This window comes from Cornus florida, unplaced genomic scaffold, assembly GCF_030987335.1.
Source record: "Cornus florida cultivar Cherokee Brave unplaced genomic scaffold, ASM3098733v1 CherokeeBrave_3.0.0_Hap2_Chr05, whole genome shotgun sequence".
Lineage (NCBI taxonomy): Eukaryota > Viridiplantae > Streptophyta > Magnoliopsida > Cornales > Cornaceae > Cornus > Cornus florida.
The window spans coordinates 87,652,169-87,670,363 of NW_026775575.1; positions in this window are offsets into that span (position 1 = coordinate 87,652,169).

The window sequence follows — 18,195 nt, forward strand, 5'->3', positions numbered from 1 at the left end:
TATTATAAGTCTATTTTTCTATTATTACATGTTCTAAATTAGTTGTCTTCTTTGAAAAGTCAAAACATTTTTTCTTTATTTTTTTATTATTGTCCTTTTATCTTTTTAAAAAATTTCAAACTTTATAATTGTATATATTTAAATTAAAAAAATAATTTGATAATTTTAAAAGAGAACAATACATTAATTACATGTCCCTCTCAAAAGTTATAAAACCAAAGATAGATAATTAATAAGGGACGGAGATAGTAATATTTAATTACGTGTCTCGTGTAATTTTTACAAAGGGTAAGAAGTCAAATTCATGCAATATATGAGATATGTATGAAGAGAAATCTCCTAGCTAGTCTCAGCTCACGTTAGTCAAGCAAAATTTGTAAAATTCGTCACTAAAAATTAAAAATTAAAAAATAAAAAATAAATAAATAAACAACATAGCAAATTTTCGAGTAAGAGAACCTCATATAAGCATTCTGTAGCCATTCCTACCCATAAACAAATAGTTACAATAAATTAAGTGAGAATTTATTTTCGCAATCCCTTTAGTGATACAATTTTTTTTTTTTTTTTTTTTTTCAAAAAAAAAAAAAAAAGAAAAAGATTTGTAACAAGAATGATGACATGCTGCTATCGTTGGGAACAAAATTTTATATATGTAAATACATTGTGATGGTGTGCCTAAAGTTGGTATCAGGTCGCAACCCGCATACAACTTGACATTTCGTTTCAAATTTTTTGATTTGTTTTAATGTGCTCATGGTTATGGATCCTAATTAGTACTTTGTTGTAATCTAATATATAAGACCGTTTAGTGTTTAAAATGGGTGTGAGAGAGACACTGAAATTAATATAGAATTGAGAGTGAGGGACTGAAACTTGAAATCTCAAGATTTTACACATATTAAACACTTTTGCTGAATTTTCATCGTAGACATAGGTTTTGTTGAATCACGTATAAATCTTTATGTGATATGTTTATTTTTTTGACGTGTTTCATAATTATGCTTCTTGTAACATATGTGTATATACAGTAATATGGACGTTTATAACAAAGTTTTCAGTATATAAAAATATAAATATACATAGTTTTCAGTATATGTTAAATTTACCATAGTTTTGATAAAAAGTCACCTGAATTTGTCTTTTTCAATAAAATAACGCAGAGGAAATGATATATTATAATAGTTTGAAATAATTGAGAACAAATATATTTCGAGGTAAATAGTTACATAAAAATAAAACTCTATAATATTTAATTTAGGTTTTTTCTTTTCTTTCTTTTTACTTAACTATAGACAGCATATCTATTTTGATTGTTTTCACTGAATTTTTTTGATAATCATCTTCAAATAATTAAATTTTAGTAAAAAATTGTTAGAGAGTGGAGACTAATTATTTCATTAGGAAAAAAATTAGATATGACCATCGTTCACTCACTGGATTGGATGCGACTTTTTTTTACAGAAAAAGAAGAAAAATTAGATACGATTTTAATGCTTATTGAGTACCCTCCCTAAGTTGACACTTGGCGATGTTATATCCTATAATTTGCAACCATTGATTGAGGCAGTTTGTCATTTCAAACGTCAAGCACAAGCTGAACATACACATATAGATATTTTGTCACATACTACCTAAAAAGGAAGGGAAAAAGATAAGGTTGAATTAATTACAAATCAATAGTTCAACTACCAACTATATAATTCATGGGTCAATATGATATACTAATACTTCCTCTTTTCAAAAAGAAAATTTTATTTACTTATTTATTTAATGTGAAAACTGACGTCTTCTCAAACAAAATATATATATATTTTTAAGATGGATGAAATATAAACTTTTTAAGGACTTGGAGCATCTCCAATACTAAAAGTTATTTTTAGTTGTCAAATTTATATTTTGACAGGTGTTATAGTGTTGAAAGTCTACATTTTAGTAATTCTGCTCCAATAATGCATTTTATGCAAAATGTTATTTCTTGACACAACCATCATTTTTTTTTAATTATCATTCCCACTATTCATATTTGTATCAGGAATATTAATATTAGGCACTTTCTAAGTCAAGTTATAGACATCATAAGGAAACTAAAATTAAACCTAATTAAAAAAGAAACAAAAATCTAAAATATCTGGTAAAAAAAAAGGACCAATATATATATATATATATATATATATATATATATGGTTATATTGTTATATAATTTTTTTTTCTTTTTCGAAAATTCATATATTTTATATATATATATATATATATATATATATATATTATATATATTTGAGTATATTATTATTAAAAATATATATATATTTTTAGGGCAAATCATTTTAGCCTACCCAATCGCCTCCATCTCTATTCTCGTTCTCAACTCTGAGAACTTGCCCCCTCTCTCTGTCTCTGTGCAACTGCAAACTACAAAATCTACAAGAATCAGAAGTTCAAAACCCATATATTTCAGTTTATCTATTTGTCTGCAAGAATCAAAAGATCAAAACCCATATCGGCATATCATTTCAGATTGTTCAAAAACCCATATCTTTTAGTTTACATCGCCTGCTGTTCCAGTTCGGGTTCGCCGTTCACAAGCTTCAACCGCTAACTCTCAAGCTTGGCCTCTCTATCTTTGTAACTGCTAAATTGTATTTATGGTTTTTGTTTTAATTTTTTTCCTAAATCAACTAATCAAGGTCTGTAATTCTTGTTTTGCAAACTAAATCCTATTTGGTGAAATTTTTTATGATCTTTTTTAAATATATATATATATATATAGACGAATTTGGGTTGAAATTATGTGTGTGTGTTTGAAATTATATATGTGTGTGTGTGTGGGGGATTGGTGTTAGAGAACTGCCAAAAAAATTTGGCAACTCTTATATTTGAGAGAAATTTTGAGATTTTCAAATTTTGAGAGGCCAAATGAAAAGCCATTGGAGTAGCTTTATTTACCCATTTCTCAAATTATGAGTTTGAGAGCTCATAATGAGAGAGCATTGGAGATGCTCTTAGAGCATCTTCAATGGGGTTACCATATGAGCTACCAATTCAAAATATAGCATGTGGGTTAAAATTGGGTTCTCCAATGGCCTGCTATATTGGCTGTCAAAATTTGCCTTTGCTATTTTTTGTGCCAAATCTAACAAAACCAATAGCAATAGTTATTTCTATATTTTGTGCCAAATCTAACATAAATGTATGGGTTTTGAACTTTTGATTACAAAATAAGAATTACAGACCTTGATGATATATATATATATACACACACACACACAAAATCATTTAGGAAAAAAATTAAAACAAAACCCATACATATAAGTTAGTAGTTGCAGAGGGGGGGGGGGGGGGGGGGCCATCTGGAACAGCGGGCAATGGAAACTGAAAGATATGGTTTTTGATTTTTTAAGCAATCTGAAATGATATGCCGATATGGGTTTTGAACTTTTGATTCTTGCGGACAGATAGATAAACTGAAATATATGGGTTTTGAACTTCTGATTCTTGTAGATTTTGTAGTTTGCAGTTGCACAGAGACAGAGAGAGGGGGCAAGTTCTCAGAGTTGAGAACGAGAATAGAGATGGAGGCGATTGGGGAGGCTGAAATGATTTGCCCTAAAAATATATATATTTTTAATAATAATATAATCAAATATATATAATATACATATATATATAATATATATATATATATAAATTTTTGAAAAAGAAAAAAAAAATGTTATATAAAAAAATTAATTCACAAATAGTGGTAAAAAAATAATAATTTTTTTTTTTTTTTTTTGTCCTTTTTTGACCAGATATTTTAGATTTTTGCTTCTTTTTAATTAGGTTTAATTTTAGTTTCCTTATAATGTTTACAACTTGACTTGAAATGTGTCTAATATTAATATTATTGATGCAAATATGAACGGTAGGAATGGTAATTCTGTAAAAAAAATAGTATTTTGCATGAAATGCACCATTGGAGCAAAATTACTAAAATGTAGCATTTTGACACTGTAGCATCTGTCAAATTATAGATTTGACATGTGAAAAGGACTTTTAGCATTAAAGATGGTCTTAGCTATTCTCTTTAACCTACGCATGTGTGGATAAAATAAAAAATAAAAAAACTACGTGGGCATGTAATGTCTACAGAGACAATAACCTCAGGCTTAGCATTAATTTTCATATAAGGCACAACATATATATATATTATGGTTTCACAGTTACTAATAAATGTAATATATATCATGTCAAAGCTGAACATGTTAACTAATAAATGTAATATATACATGAGCAATTAAGTTACATATATGGTGAAAAAGTTTGCACATGGAACTTAGAATTAGTGTGCCCGACATCGGTGTGAAAACAATTTTCTAATATCAAATATACACAATCTTAATTGTTATGTTATAAGAAGATAATCCATGTGTACTAAATATAACTAATGCATGTCTTGTTTCACTAATTTGTACTCCATGCAACATGAAATCTTTGCTTCTAAGATGCAAAAGTTGATCGAAAAAGTGCCATAATTTGAAGAGATAAAAGTTAGAAATCTCTAGATCTATATATCATAGTTCATCGTATTGCCCTATAGTAACGTCTCCATAAACCAATTTCGACTTACACCATTATTTGCTCGAATCCGAATTCAGTTTTTTTTTACTTTTCTACTTAATTTCTTTTCATTTATTCTCAATTTTGACCCCTTATTAAATTTTCTAGGATTGGCCCATTGCCATTCATTCTCCTCTATTTGTCTTTGCAAAAACTGATTAAATTGCCTTGTGATAAAAGCCACATCTTCATTAGAATTTTCATCAATAGAATTATCAACTTGAGTTGATTTTAAAGCAAAATTCTTTTCCTTTTGATTTAGATCAAAATTTTGTATCTCAAATTTTTTCAATGAACCTACAACTTTATCTACTTTAGAACTAGACAAATCCCATTGTTCAGTGATAGTTTCTACGTACTCTTATCTGAAATCTTTAAGATAAAGACCTTAAGATTTTCTCACAAATTTTCTTATCATTAACTCTTTTGCCTAAGTGACGCAGTTCAGAAATAATTTAAGAAGACTAGAATAAAAATCAGAAAATGATTCATCTTCTTTCATCACAGTGTTCCCAAACTTATGAGAAAACATTTGAATTTTAGATAGCTTCACTTTCGAAGTTCCTTCATGAGTAACCTGAAAAATATCCCAAGCATCTGTAATAGTTTTACAATAAAAAATTCTAACATATTCAGAAGGAACAACAGAATTTATAATTATATATAAAGTTTTTCCATTAGCATCATTACGCTCAGATTCAATTGTAGTGAAGTTAAAAGCATCTGTTGACCATAAGGATTTCATCCAAGGACAATCTAAGTGTTTTGATGATTACAAACCATTAATGGTGTTTAAGGACTAATGTTTATATTGAGTGTTATAGATGATTTACATTCAAAGAAGAACCTCAATGAAGATCATAAAGATCATTCTAAGTATTCCATTACTCAATATCACATTAATAAAAGAAATAGACACAAAGAAGACTTGAAGTTGCAAGGAAAGATAGCTTGGACTACAACAAGCAAAAAAGCAAGTCTAAGAAAGGAACAAAGCATGACTACCTCAAAGCCTACACAACCATGGACAAAGCATGAAGAAAGGGGTAGATAGGTTAGTGAGTGTTTAGGATTCATTGTCAAAATATTTATGAATCCATTTGAAGCTCATCTCTATATCTCATTCATATGCTTATATATCCATTAGCAATCGACTATGCACTTCATTCATATATTTGCACATGAAGTAATTGCTAAAGAATGAGTTAGTTCAAACTTGCTTAAGCTTTGAAAGAACTCATCACTTGTGCTAGAAATGTTAATACCATGCACATCAATCACATGATTCATATTAGTCAATAATTAAGGCATATGAAGCTTTCATATGCCTTAAGACCGTTGTATGCGCATCATGAAAACTGTGTTTTTTACTAAGTGTGAAAAATAGATTTTTGAAGAAAACATTTTTTCAAAATAATTTTTCCCGGTAATTACTCCTTACACTTCAAATAGCCAAAATTGATTTTATGGGATTTTATAACCAAGTCTATATTGGTCTACATAAGGATTTATTTTTACCACAACTGTCAAAAATCCAAATTTGTACTAAAACTGAATTTTCACATTTTGATTTAGTTAGATTTCAAATTTCTTATCTTTTTTATTGAATCCAAATGGGGGTACTTCCTTATTTACATTGTAAACTTAAAGTAAATGGACAGATAAATACTGTAAAGACATTTACTTAAATGTTTTCAATGGAAATAAGCTGTGTGCAGAAGCCTGTTACAAACCATAAACAGTTTCATTTTCTGGTAAAATTAAATTGAGCCAGAAGCCTGTTACAAACCATAAACAGTTTCATTTTCTGGTAAAATTAAATTGAGCCGACTCCCTTTTTCAACTAAGTCGACTCGCTTAGACCGAGAGGTATCACTTTCAGAAATCTACAGGCAAGCCAACTCAGCTAACTCAATTGGCAATCCAGCCAACTCAGTTCACAACTAAGCCGACTCCCTTTAACAACCCAGTCGACTCGATTAGGCCGAGGCTCGTCACTTTCAAAACCCTGAGACTAGCCAACTCAGCCGACTCAGTTATCAACAGAGTCAACTTGTTCTTGAACTGAGCCGACTTAGTTCTCAACTAGGTCGATTTCTTTTGATGGTCAAAGAAAACTGATGCAGAACTCTTCTATCTTTTAACCCATGCTTCACTTTATGCTTTTGCAGTTTCTTGCCAATGTGTATATTGACATGTTGACTGTCTTCTAGTTATGTTAATGTTTTGTGTTAAGGTCAACAGCTATTTTGTCTATAAAAGAGCCATACACGTGATTCCAAATCAAATGTCTGCCCAATGCACAGAGCATCTCTGCCAAAATAAGGTTCTCTATCAAATGAAGTTACTCTGCCAAATGAAGCACTGATATGTCTTAATCTTGAGGAGGGTTTACAACGGCTATTAACCAAGGAAGAGTTCTATATATGCTGTGATAAGTTATCTGTAAAGTGTGTGCTTGAGCCTCAAAAGACAGAGCTGTGAAAGCCATTTTCGTGCATCCAAGAGAGCTTTTGCTCTACCATTATACAGAGCTTTTGTTCTGGTTTTACTCATTCATAGAGCCTCTGTTCTGGACATCAATCTTCATTTCATATACAAGCTTCCATAGCTGAACCAGAGTGAACTTCAGAGAGTATTTCGTGAGCCTTTGCTGAACTTTTGTTCTAGCATTTCAGCATGACTTTTGTTCTGCATTTTCCTCTCCCCACAGAGCTGTTGTTCTGTATATCTCACATACATTTCATACTTAAAGAAAGAGTTTCAATTGTATTCATTAATTCTCTATAGTGTGTGTATTATGTATATTTGAGAGAGAGGGAGAGTTTGTAACACCTCCATATTTCTATCAAATCTGATATAAGCCTAAGAGAAAGAGGTTCTCTTAGCAGAGCTATTATAAAGGCTGGTTTGGCCTAAAGGAAGTCTAAGAGAGGTTGTCTCTTAGCAAGGTGAAGTAAGGAGTTACTTCAAGACAAGGTTTGTTCTCCACCCGTAAGGAGGAGCCATAGTGGATTGGGAAGTCTCAAGAGGGGTCTTGAGCTGAGGAGTAGAAGTTTCTGAATCTCGCTAAAATCGCGGTGTCCATGTTTGCAATTTCTCTTCCCTTATCTATCTTCTTATTGTGCCATTAACTAACTCAATTCATATCTCTAGTATTGCACAATACCTACAATTTAATTGTTGGAAATTGAAGTTGCATAAATTAAAAATCAGTCACAGCTTGCTACTACATCTATTTGCTGATTTTGTTTAGCTCATACTTGTCAAAACTGAAATAGCATATTGTTTATATACTTGGTTTTTAAATCTGCCATTATTAGACAAGGACTCTATTCACCCCCCTTCTAGAGTCCATTATAGGGCAACAACATCTTTTAACATTTGAACAGCCTTACCATCCACAATCTTTTCCTCAGTAAGAAGTGTATAGCATGTCTTAACAATAGCCCACACTTTACCTCCTGATTTTGCAAATAAGATCTCATTATTTTTTTCCAAAGATTGTAATTATTTCCTTCAAATAAAAGACCACGTTGATTAGATCCACCCTCTTTCAACGTATAACACATGATGAATTTTTTTAAAAAAACAATAAAAAAATTTCTACTAGGATCAACTCAATGTGTAGAGATTGGCTCTGATACCAAATATGAGTTTATGCAGCAGAAGATATATGTGGAAAGTTTGAGTTTTCAAGAAAAAGATTAAAAAATGTATCTTTCTATTTTAATCAACTTTACTTTATTTAGCAATTAATCATATTCAAAAATTAAAGTAAAGTAAACCAAATAGAGTTTGAGAGATAACACCGGGATTTTTAGCGAGGAAACCTCAATTGGTATAATAGACCAACTGTTGTGGGAAAAACATCGTGGACTGTGCAGTCCAAAGTAAATCACACTATGTTTGAAACAAAGTACAATGGACTTTGACTTAGGCTCACACTTATCATTCTATTAAACACCAATCGCTGACAATCTTCTGGCTTTGCGACGTCCCGTATAACAGCTCTTGATTTCAGGCTTACTCTTGATCTTTGTAGAAGGATAAACAACACTCCTCAAATACTTTGACCTTTTCAAAGTGTGATCATTTCACTTTTGTTCTTCAAGATCTGAATTTGATGTAAAAGAATAGATCTGCTTTCTCTGATCGTTGTAGATGCAATATTCAATAAACCTTGAACACAATCAGGAATTGAACAAACACTCTAAACTCACTCTTGTGTTTATGTGTATATTCTAGAAATAAAGACAGAAAAATCAGATTTGATTTTCTGCAAAATATCTCTCAAATAGGCTTTTTAAGAATTAGAAGATGTAATACAAAAGTCGTATCAACCTATATGAAAATCAAAGTTTATATAGAATTTTCAAAGACCTAGATATGCATAGGAAAAGGTAATTGTCGTGCATATGACTTTTGGAAAGAATTCTATATCAAATAGGAAGTTTAGGCAGCATAGGAAACTAGAATCCTAAGCTGTATCAGCAAGTGGAATTGGTAACCAACTTTGGAACTGGTTCCCAAAGGACAAAATGTATTCTTCGTAGTTAAGATATCTGAACCGGTAGAAGAAGTGTGGTACCGGTTCCCACTTGACATAATTGACAACAAAGGCTAAAACCAGTTTTGGAAAAATTCTGTTTTTGGAAACTTTGAAGAATTTGAAACTTTGAATGAACATACCATGTATGTATAATGTCCTAAGTGGAAAACAACTCCCTCAAATGTTGTTCATACCTTTTTCGTAGATCATAGTTTATCAACCTTGAACAACTTTCCAATTCCGTAATCGATCTTAATCTTGATATGGTATCTTAAAAATTACAACTCGATCGGACTTGTTTTGACACCGAAATTAGCCAATTACAAAAATTACATCTCAAAGAGAGTTGCAAGGGCAAAGTTATCAATTTTCCCTGCTCTTGCATTGGCTCTTGTTTTTCTCATTATGTCGGAGGTGGCAACTAAAGACTTGACTAAAACTGCCACTGAGAAAATGAGTGAGTTTAAGTTGTACATTGATCTCTCTCACATATACACACAATATAGTAATTTTATCTACAATTTGTATCACAAAATTTCATGCATCTTAATTTTCATGTCACTATGTACGTCCTTTAAGTTTAAATACTATCATTTGTAACTAAAGCAATTTGGTCATTACATTAAATAACATGTTTATGTGCAGCTAGTGAGACAAATGGGCTAGATTATGCCAATGGTGGCGGATATGGCAGCAGTGGTGGTCGTGGAAGTTGTGGCAGCGTTATATGGTAGCATTGTAATAATAGCAAATCATTAGAAGGATTGCTGGTAGATCAACAACATTCCGCAATTGCCTTGATCCCTTCAAAGTGTGATCGAAAAATATTCTTTTTCAAATCTGAATTTGTTATAGTAGAAATAAGATCGGCTTCTCTGATCGTTATGGATGCAATCTTCAATAGACTTGAACTCGATCAAGAATTGAACAATGCCTTAATTCACTTGTGTGTGTATATAGTATATATGTTTTTAAAAATATGACAAAGAGACTCTTAATGAAAATCAAAATTTTAATACAAAAAACCACACCACCCTAAGTGAGAAAAGTATGTTTTTATATACATGCATTTGAAACCCTAATTGTACTTGGAAAATAAGTCAATTTCATGCATAAGCTTTTAGGAGAAAGTCTATACAATATAAGAAGTTAAAACAGAGTAGGAAATAAAGTTGCCATAATATACCAAAAGACTTGAACCGATTCAGCTGCACTTGAACCGATTCAAGTTGGCCAGTGTATTTTTCAAAAACAAAGTTTTAACACTTGAACCAGTTCAAGTTAGCCACACCTGAACTGACGGCTTTACTCTTAGAAAAATTCTGCAATGCTTAATATGCAATTGCCCTTACCTTCTAACTAAGCTTCCTAAAGTATTGTTCTTACCCTTTTCGAAATCATCAAGCTATCAATCACAAATAACTTTCTGATATCGTACTTGAAATTTGATCTTAAAATTACAACTCGATCGGACTTATTTTGATAATAAAATTTGCCAATTACAAATTTTCACTACAACAGTTATTGCTTTCACCAGCGCTCAAAAACGCTGCTCAAAGTCCAAAAAAACGCTCGTAATTCAATTACCAGCATTTTACCAGCGCTTTTGAAAAAGCGCTGGTGATTCCAACGTCGGTAGGCCTTTACCAGCGTTTTTTCAAGTGCACTGGTATAGTGTAATACCCCTAATTTCAAAAGGATAGTCCCGGTATTTAATTTATTGTTTGTGTGGCATTTTTTAATTGTTTAAGTGCATATTTATTTGTTTAATGGTTTAATTGATTGTTATTTTAATTAATTGGATTTTAAATTATTTAATTGACTTAATTGTAATTGTGAATTTTGAATTAATTGTATTAATTAAATTCTTGGATTTAAACTGTTTCATTGTGTTTAATAATTATGTAATTGTTTTCATTTAATTAGCTCTTTACCTGGTTAATCGTGTATTTACATTTCATTACTTGATGTTTTGTTTTAATTGAATTTAAATTTAAATGTTTTAAGTATTAACGTGACGGGATTAATTGGTAACACACATAGTTATAAATTAGGTTTTGCTCTATGGGCCGAGTAAGTCAGTTTAGGGTTTGATTGAACCTAGGATTGGTTTGGCCTATAAATATACGTATAAGGTTTTGCCAAGGGTTTTAGAACCCTACTCATGACTGTGGAGGCAGAGAGAGAACAGGGGAGGATTACAGTAAGGATTGCCAGAAACCTTAGGAAGACGGCGCTAAGACTTTGAACCAAAGTTTAACAGGCAAGTTCTAATCCTAACTTTATTCCTTTGGCTCGTGTTCTTTACATGTCTAATGCAACCCCAAGGATAGAGAAGAATTAAAATTAAACTGGTTTTCATATCTTTGATGCTTTTAAACTGAACCTGGTCATGAGTTGTGTACTGTTTCTTTTACATTCTTTCCTACGAAACTCATAATCTAAGTCATGTAAACTGATGTATAAAGAGTTGAATTAGTTTATAACATTCTGGGAAGCCTTAATATTACTCTGGTTCGCATGATTGATTTACTTAGAACAGTGCGTGTTCTTGAATGGTAAACTGCTCGTTCTACCTTCTTGTTGCATAATTCTTGTTTCGATTGTTGTCGGTGAATGACTAAAGCATTAAACTATTTTTGGATCACACTGGTACATAACTTAAACTAGTAGCAGCCTTAGCAATTTAGAACGGATGAACTGGACGTCGCGGGAGAGGACACAGTTGAAGGAAACAAGCAGATAAGAAGAGAGGGGGAAAGAGGTGGCTCCATGGAAGCATGGAGCCGGCTCTAAAGGGTTTGGAGGCGGCTCCAACTTGTTTGGAGCCGGTTCCCTCATGGTTTTTCAGTTATTTTGGTTTTGTGCGAGTTTTGGGCTACTATGGTTGGATTTTTAAAGTTCCAGGTTGAATTAGGAGTTATTTTAGGGGAGTACAGTGATGTCTAAACCCTTATTAAAGCTTCAGAAAATATGGTAATACGTAAGATACCATAGGAAACTAATATAGAAAACAGTAGGAAATTCTACAGAAAGTTTGAGTTTGGCTTGGATGCGAATGATTCAAGTTGCTCATGCCTAAATTAGCAATTGACTTAAGGAATTTAAGGTTTAAATCATCTCGCAGTGTTATAAAAATAAGCATGCCAATTATGATAATTCTCTGTTATGCTTAATGGGAACTTAGTTGCTAACCATACAGTATTGTATCTTATCAACTTACTGGATATCGTGGAATAGTTTAAAGTGAGCATGTTAACTCTGATATTGTTATTATTATGCTCATAGTGAATTACATGCTGGATTATACCTATTCCCTGTGTTTTAAACTTATTGGAGAATTATGTATCGGTAGTACATAACAAGCATGTCATATACATATTCTTATCATACTTGTAATAAATTCTTGTTATATTTGTTATGGACTAGTTGGTATTTACTTTTATTATTAGTATTATCAACTGCTGGATGGTATGGAATGTATGCACCGGTATGGGACGGTGGCATACTAGGTTTGGATTAGCTCGAAACGCTAAGTCCTACCTATATCGGAATAAGGGAACGGATTATATAATTAAAATCCTACTTATATTTGAGTCAAAGAAGCTGCACAAGCTGAATGACTAATTGGATTACAAACTATATATGTTAAGTCAAAGAAGCTGCATAAGCTGAATGACTAACTGGACTTACTTTGGATAGATAGGACGGACTTTAAATATATGTTTATGGTACCGCGATCTAAGCTTGAGCCTCAGAGTCGTTGGTTAGGGAGCGTATATGCAGAAGGATGCGTAGCTAGATATGAGAGGTTGAGGTATACCCTGTTAGGTCTAGGTACTCATGCCCACCTTTGGGTGCGTTTTCGCATGTTACCTTCTATTCAGGTTGAGACCCTCTCCATAGTCCAGTGAGAGTCCTGTAGTGTGGATATACTTACATACAGACTATTAGTTATTGTTGAGTTTCTTAGGATGTATATGTGTATCGAGTCTCTGCTTGGATTGTAGTAGGTTAGAACTTGTTCGTGGGCCTGACCCACTTCTATTTTTCTGGTACTTGTCAGTTTTAGACTTAGACCTGATCGTGCTGAGCAGAGACTATTACTCATTCTTCCGACGACGTAGGACTTCTCTCTATGGTTTCATTTCGGATGTTCTTTTGAGTATTTATACTTCAGTTTGGATTTTCGTATTAGGGGTCCCATGGATGGATTCCCGAGTTGTTTAACTATTGGAGGTTTTGGAATTTTAAGTATTTAATTTTTAAAGGATTGTATTTTTAGAATTCATACAGCTTTTATTTATTTCTTATTTCATTTTGTATTCCGTATTCGTTTTAAATATTAATTATTTGCTATTTCCTCGGGTTCGGGCCTGGGCCTGATCAACCCGTGTTTCGGATCCGAGGGGTATTACATATAGGGTCTATACTAGCGCTTTTACGCTGGTATAGACCCTTTACCAGCACTCTTTAAAAGAGCGCTGGTATATACTTCATTTTTTTTTTCTCCTTTCTCTCTCCTCTCTCTTCTTAGTCATTTTTTTTTTCTCCTTTCTCTTCTTTCTCTTTCTCTCTCTACCGCCGCCCCCATACATTCAAGTTAGCAGTTGCAGGGGGGGGGGGGGAAGCTTGAGAGTTGAGAGACAGCAACTGAAGCTTGCGAATGGCGAACCCAAACTAGAACAGCGAGCGATGGAAACTGAAAGATCTGGGTTTTGATTTTTTGAACAATCTGAAATGATATGCCGATATAAGTATTGAACTTTTGATTCTTGCAGACAGATATATAAAACTGAAATATATGGTTTTAAAGTTCTAATTCTTGTAGATTTTGTAGTTTGTAGTTGTTGCACAGAGAGAGAGAGAGAGAGCGAGAGGGGGGGTGGAGTTCAGAGAGAGGCGATTGGGGAGGCTAAAATGATTTGCCCTAAATAAAATATATAATATATATATATATATATATATAATTTATTTTTTAATAATAATATAATCAAATATATTTAATATATATATATATATATAAATTTCAAAAAAAAACCCGTCAACCCGACCCAACCAGCCCGAAAATATTCGGATTGGGTTATGACCATAATCCATGTTGAGTACAATTAGGCTGGCTCAACCTAACCCGATTCGGGTTGAGGTTGGGTTGGGACTGGGCTGGGTTGGGCCAACCCAACTAGCAGGCCTAGAGAGAACTAGCAACGATGGTTGTCTTAACTCCCTCTGCTGCTCCTAATTTAATCCCCAACCTTCTCCTTGAATTCTTCCTTCAATCCCCAAAGGTTCTCTCTGAAACTCTCTACAACTCTCTGTTTTTCCCCCTCTGAAAACCTGATACGTGAATGCAGGTTGTGTGATGTTTGTTTGCTAAACCCTAAACCCACATGAAGAAATATATTTATAGGCTTAATTCTCCAACCCTAATCCGTATATAGCTAGAGCCCTAATGCAAACCCTTAGTCGGCCCATGCAATTGTCCAAGTTACAATACACGGCGACTTAATACAACCTAGGTCGGCTACAGTAACTCCAACCCTAACTGACATATACGTAAATCAACTTAATTATATAATTTAGCATTTAAATAACTTCCATAGAAATATAATCCTAATCTAAAATAAATTAACATTTAACTTAACCCAATTCAAAATAATCCAATAACAAAAACAATAATATTAATGAAAGAAAACAATTAATTCAAATAAAAGGACAAACAAACAGATAATCAATTATCAAACAAATAATCCAATAAAATGACACATAATAAAATAAAATGCAATTAAATACAATAATTAAATTCCAGAACTGTCCTTTTAAAATTAGGGGTATTACATTCTTCCCCCCTAACAAAAGAAATTCCGTCCTTGGAATTCGCTCTCACCTTCTTCCAGTAATCCAGGAAACTGCGAGCGAATGACATCCTCCCGTTCCCAAGTGGATTCAGCCTCATTGTGATGACTCCACTGCACATGAACTAAAGGAATAACCTTATTACGAAGGATCTGATCCAGACGGTCGACAATACGACACGGTGGCTCCACATAAGTTGCATCCGGCTACAACTCAAACTTCCCAACATTGATATGTTGATACCGCCTCTCATCTCGCTGATAATTCCACAACATGAAAACATGGGACACATTGTGGACGTGATCCAAATTATCTGGAAGTGCCAACTTATAAGCGACAGCTCCAACGTGATCCGTAATTTATGAACTGATAAATTACGGTGACAACTTCCCTTTCTTCCCAAAGCGCATGACACATTTCATAGGCTACACTCTAAGTAAAACCTGATCCCCAACTTGAAATTTCCAAAGCACGTGTGCAATGATCTGCACAACTCATCTGCCTACCCTGGGCGGACGCAAGCAATCCCTAAGAAAACTATCCTCTCAGAAGAATCCTTGATGAACTCAAGACCCAAGAATATGCTCTCGCCAAATTCCACTCCGGTATCAGCAGTGGCTGTAGAGTTCCTGGCGACCTCTGATGATCAATCTTGACCATCTGACAAGTACTATACTGAAAAACGAAAAGAGCAATGTCTCTCTCTATACCTGCCCACCAAAACTGCCGCTATTCCCTTTTAGACCATCGTACTATCCTGGGGATTCAACATTCGGAAACAAAATTACTCTATCGACTTACACCTGTTCATTTATAAACTCCTTGGTAATCGTCCTGTCTTAACACATCATACACGTAAACAAATATTTGTTTGTTTGTCCAAAACCAATCACTCCACTGTGATAATCCTCCATTATCGTACTATACACATACCAATATAGTTTAACAAACCCATATGTATATTTATATCCAAAAATACTATCGTAAAACACAATGAAGATAGCCAAAACCACTAGTTTACGTTATTAAAACTCCTTCAAATCCATAAACCTCCAAAAGAATAATTATCTTAAATTCTTTAAAACCAAAACTAGTGTAAACAGTACTATTCTTTAAATAATACTTATACTCCTACTAGTAGATAAAATCATAGTACTCTTAAAAGAGCATTTATCCTTGAACTCCGGTGCTCTCCTTCGTGGATGCTCCGGTGTCTTCTCCATCTGGATCTTCTTCGGGGTCTTCCTCTCCGCTTGGCTCAGCTTTGAGCACCACCGAAGTTGTGTTAGGTCCACAGTATGGTGGCCAATCTCGCACACCAGAAACCTTCCTTGACGTGTACTCCGAAGCAACACCCATTGGAATCAATTCCTTATTTTACAATTCTTCCTTCTTGATCGACCTTTTCAGGGGAATCGCCGGAGTAACCGTCATCGGCCTTAGGCCCGTCTTTGCTTTCATCACGGACCCCATCCTCTTCCTAGTCCCAACCATTCTGAAATTACAGAATAAACTTGACATCAGTACCTTCTAAACGAACCGTAAAGGAATTCAACGAATCCTAAACTTAAGCTCTAATCAAGAGAAAACGCTACGCGGAAGACTTAATATGAAACACCCTAGAGACACTTGAACCTGGAGTGCTCTGATACCAACTGTGATACCCCTCGGATCCGAGACACGGGTTGATCAAGTCCGACCCGAGTCCGAGGGATATCAAACAATTTAAAGTATTTTAAATCGAACACGGAATACAAAATTGATTTAAGAAATAAAATTTTAAAAGCTGAAAGGAACTAGAAATAAATATCTTCCAAATATAATTATAAAAATCCAAGCTTCAAAACCTCTGTAAGTTTACAACTCGGGAATCCATCGATTGGACCCCTTATAAAATTCTCAAATAGGAGTTTAAATCATAGAAATAAATTCTACAGCTAACATAGAGAAGATTCCTACATAGCTGGAGGAATGAATATCTGTATCTGCTCTGCACGTCCAAGCTCTAACCCTGGAACTGACGAACACCTAAAAAATAAAGGAGTGGGTCAGGCCCACATGCAAGTCCTGATCTACTACAATCCAAACAGTAATCCGATACGCAGATACATCCTAGGAAGACTCAACCATATCTAGAGTAGTCCATATATGTATATAGTGCACACTAATAGGACGCTCGCTAGTCCAATAGGTTTGTCTCAGCCTGAATAGAAGGCAACATGCAAATACGCACCCTAAGGTGGGCATGAGTACCTAGACCTACCAGGGAACAATACCTATGTCCAGTTATCCATTCCAAGCGATATACGCGCCCTAACCATGGTCCTGAGACTCAAACTCATACCATGGCACATAAAATAAATATATAAAGTCCGTACTCCTAATACAAAATATCATCCATCTGTATAGTGGTCTGATATATGTAGCACAAATTCATCCTGAACCATAGTAGGTCATTCACTTTATTTGATTGACATGACACAAGTAGGAGATGGACTTAACATTTATGGTTAATCCATACCTTAATCCAAATTGGGTCGGACTTAGTGTTTTGAACTAATCCCTTCCCAATATAGGTAGGCCTTAGTGTTTTGAACTAAGCCATCCCTAATATGACACCGTCCCATACCGATTCATATACATCCATATAAGTAGGACTTAAACTCTTTATGGTTAATCCAACTCATTCCAAATTAGGTAGGACTTAGTATTTGTACTAATCCATACCTAGTATGCCACCGTCCCATACTGGTACATACAATCCTCCAGTTCCATAGTTAATAACACAGCATAAACATGTATCAACTAATTTCCAAAAGAAACATAAATATAGTTTAACATATTTACAACCAATTTATGCATCCAATATACCATTTAAATATCACATTACAGTGCTTTATATATATATGAAAAGACTGTACATGTAGTTCCTCCAGTTAATATAGTTGACGGAACAGTAATAAATACCAATCCACCATACTTCAAGATTTGCATATAAACAGTTTAACATGTGTACAACACATTAATCATCCTACATAAGGTTTAGAAATCCCTTTCCAGTCCCATTTTATTAAGTAAGACTGAAACCTACCACTCCTCCTGCACAACCATATCTGATGCAATAGTTGATAAATTTAAAACATCCATTAATTCCATTTCAGCATACTTAATCTTCTAGATAGATAAAC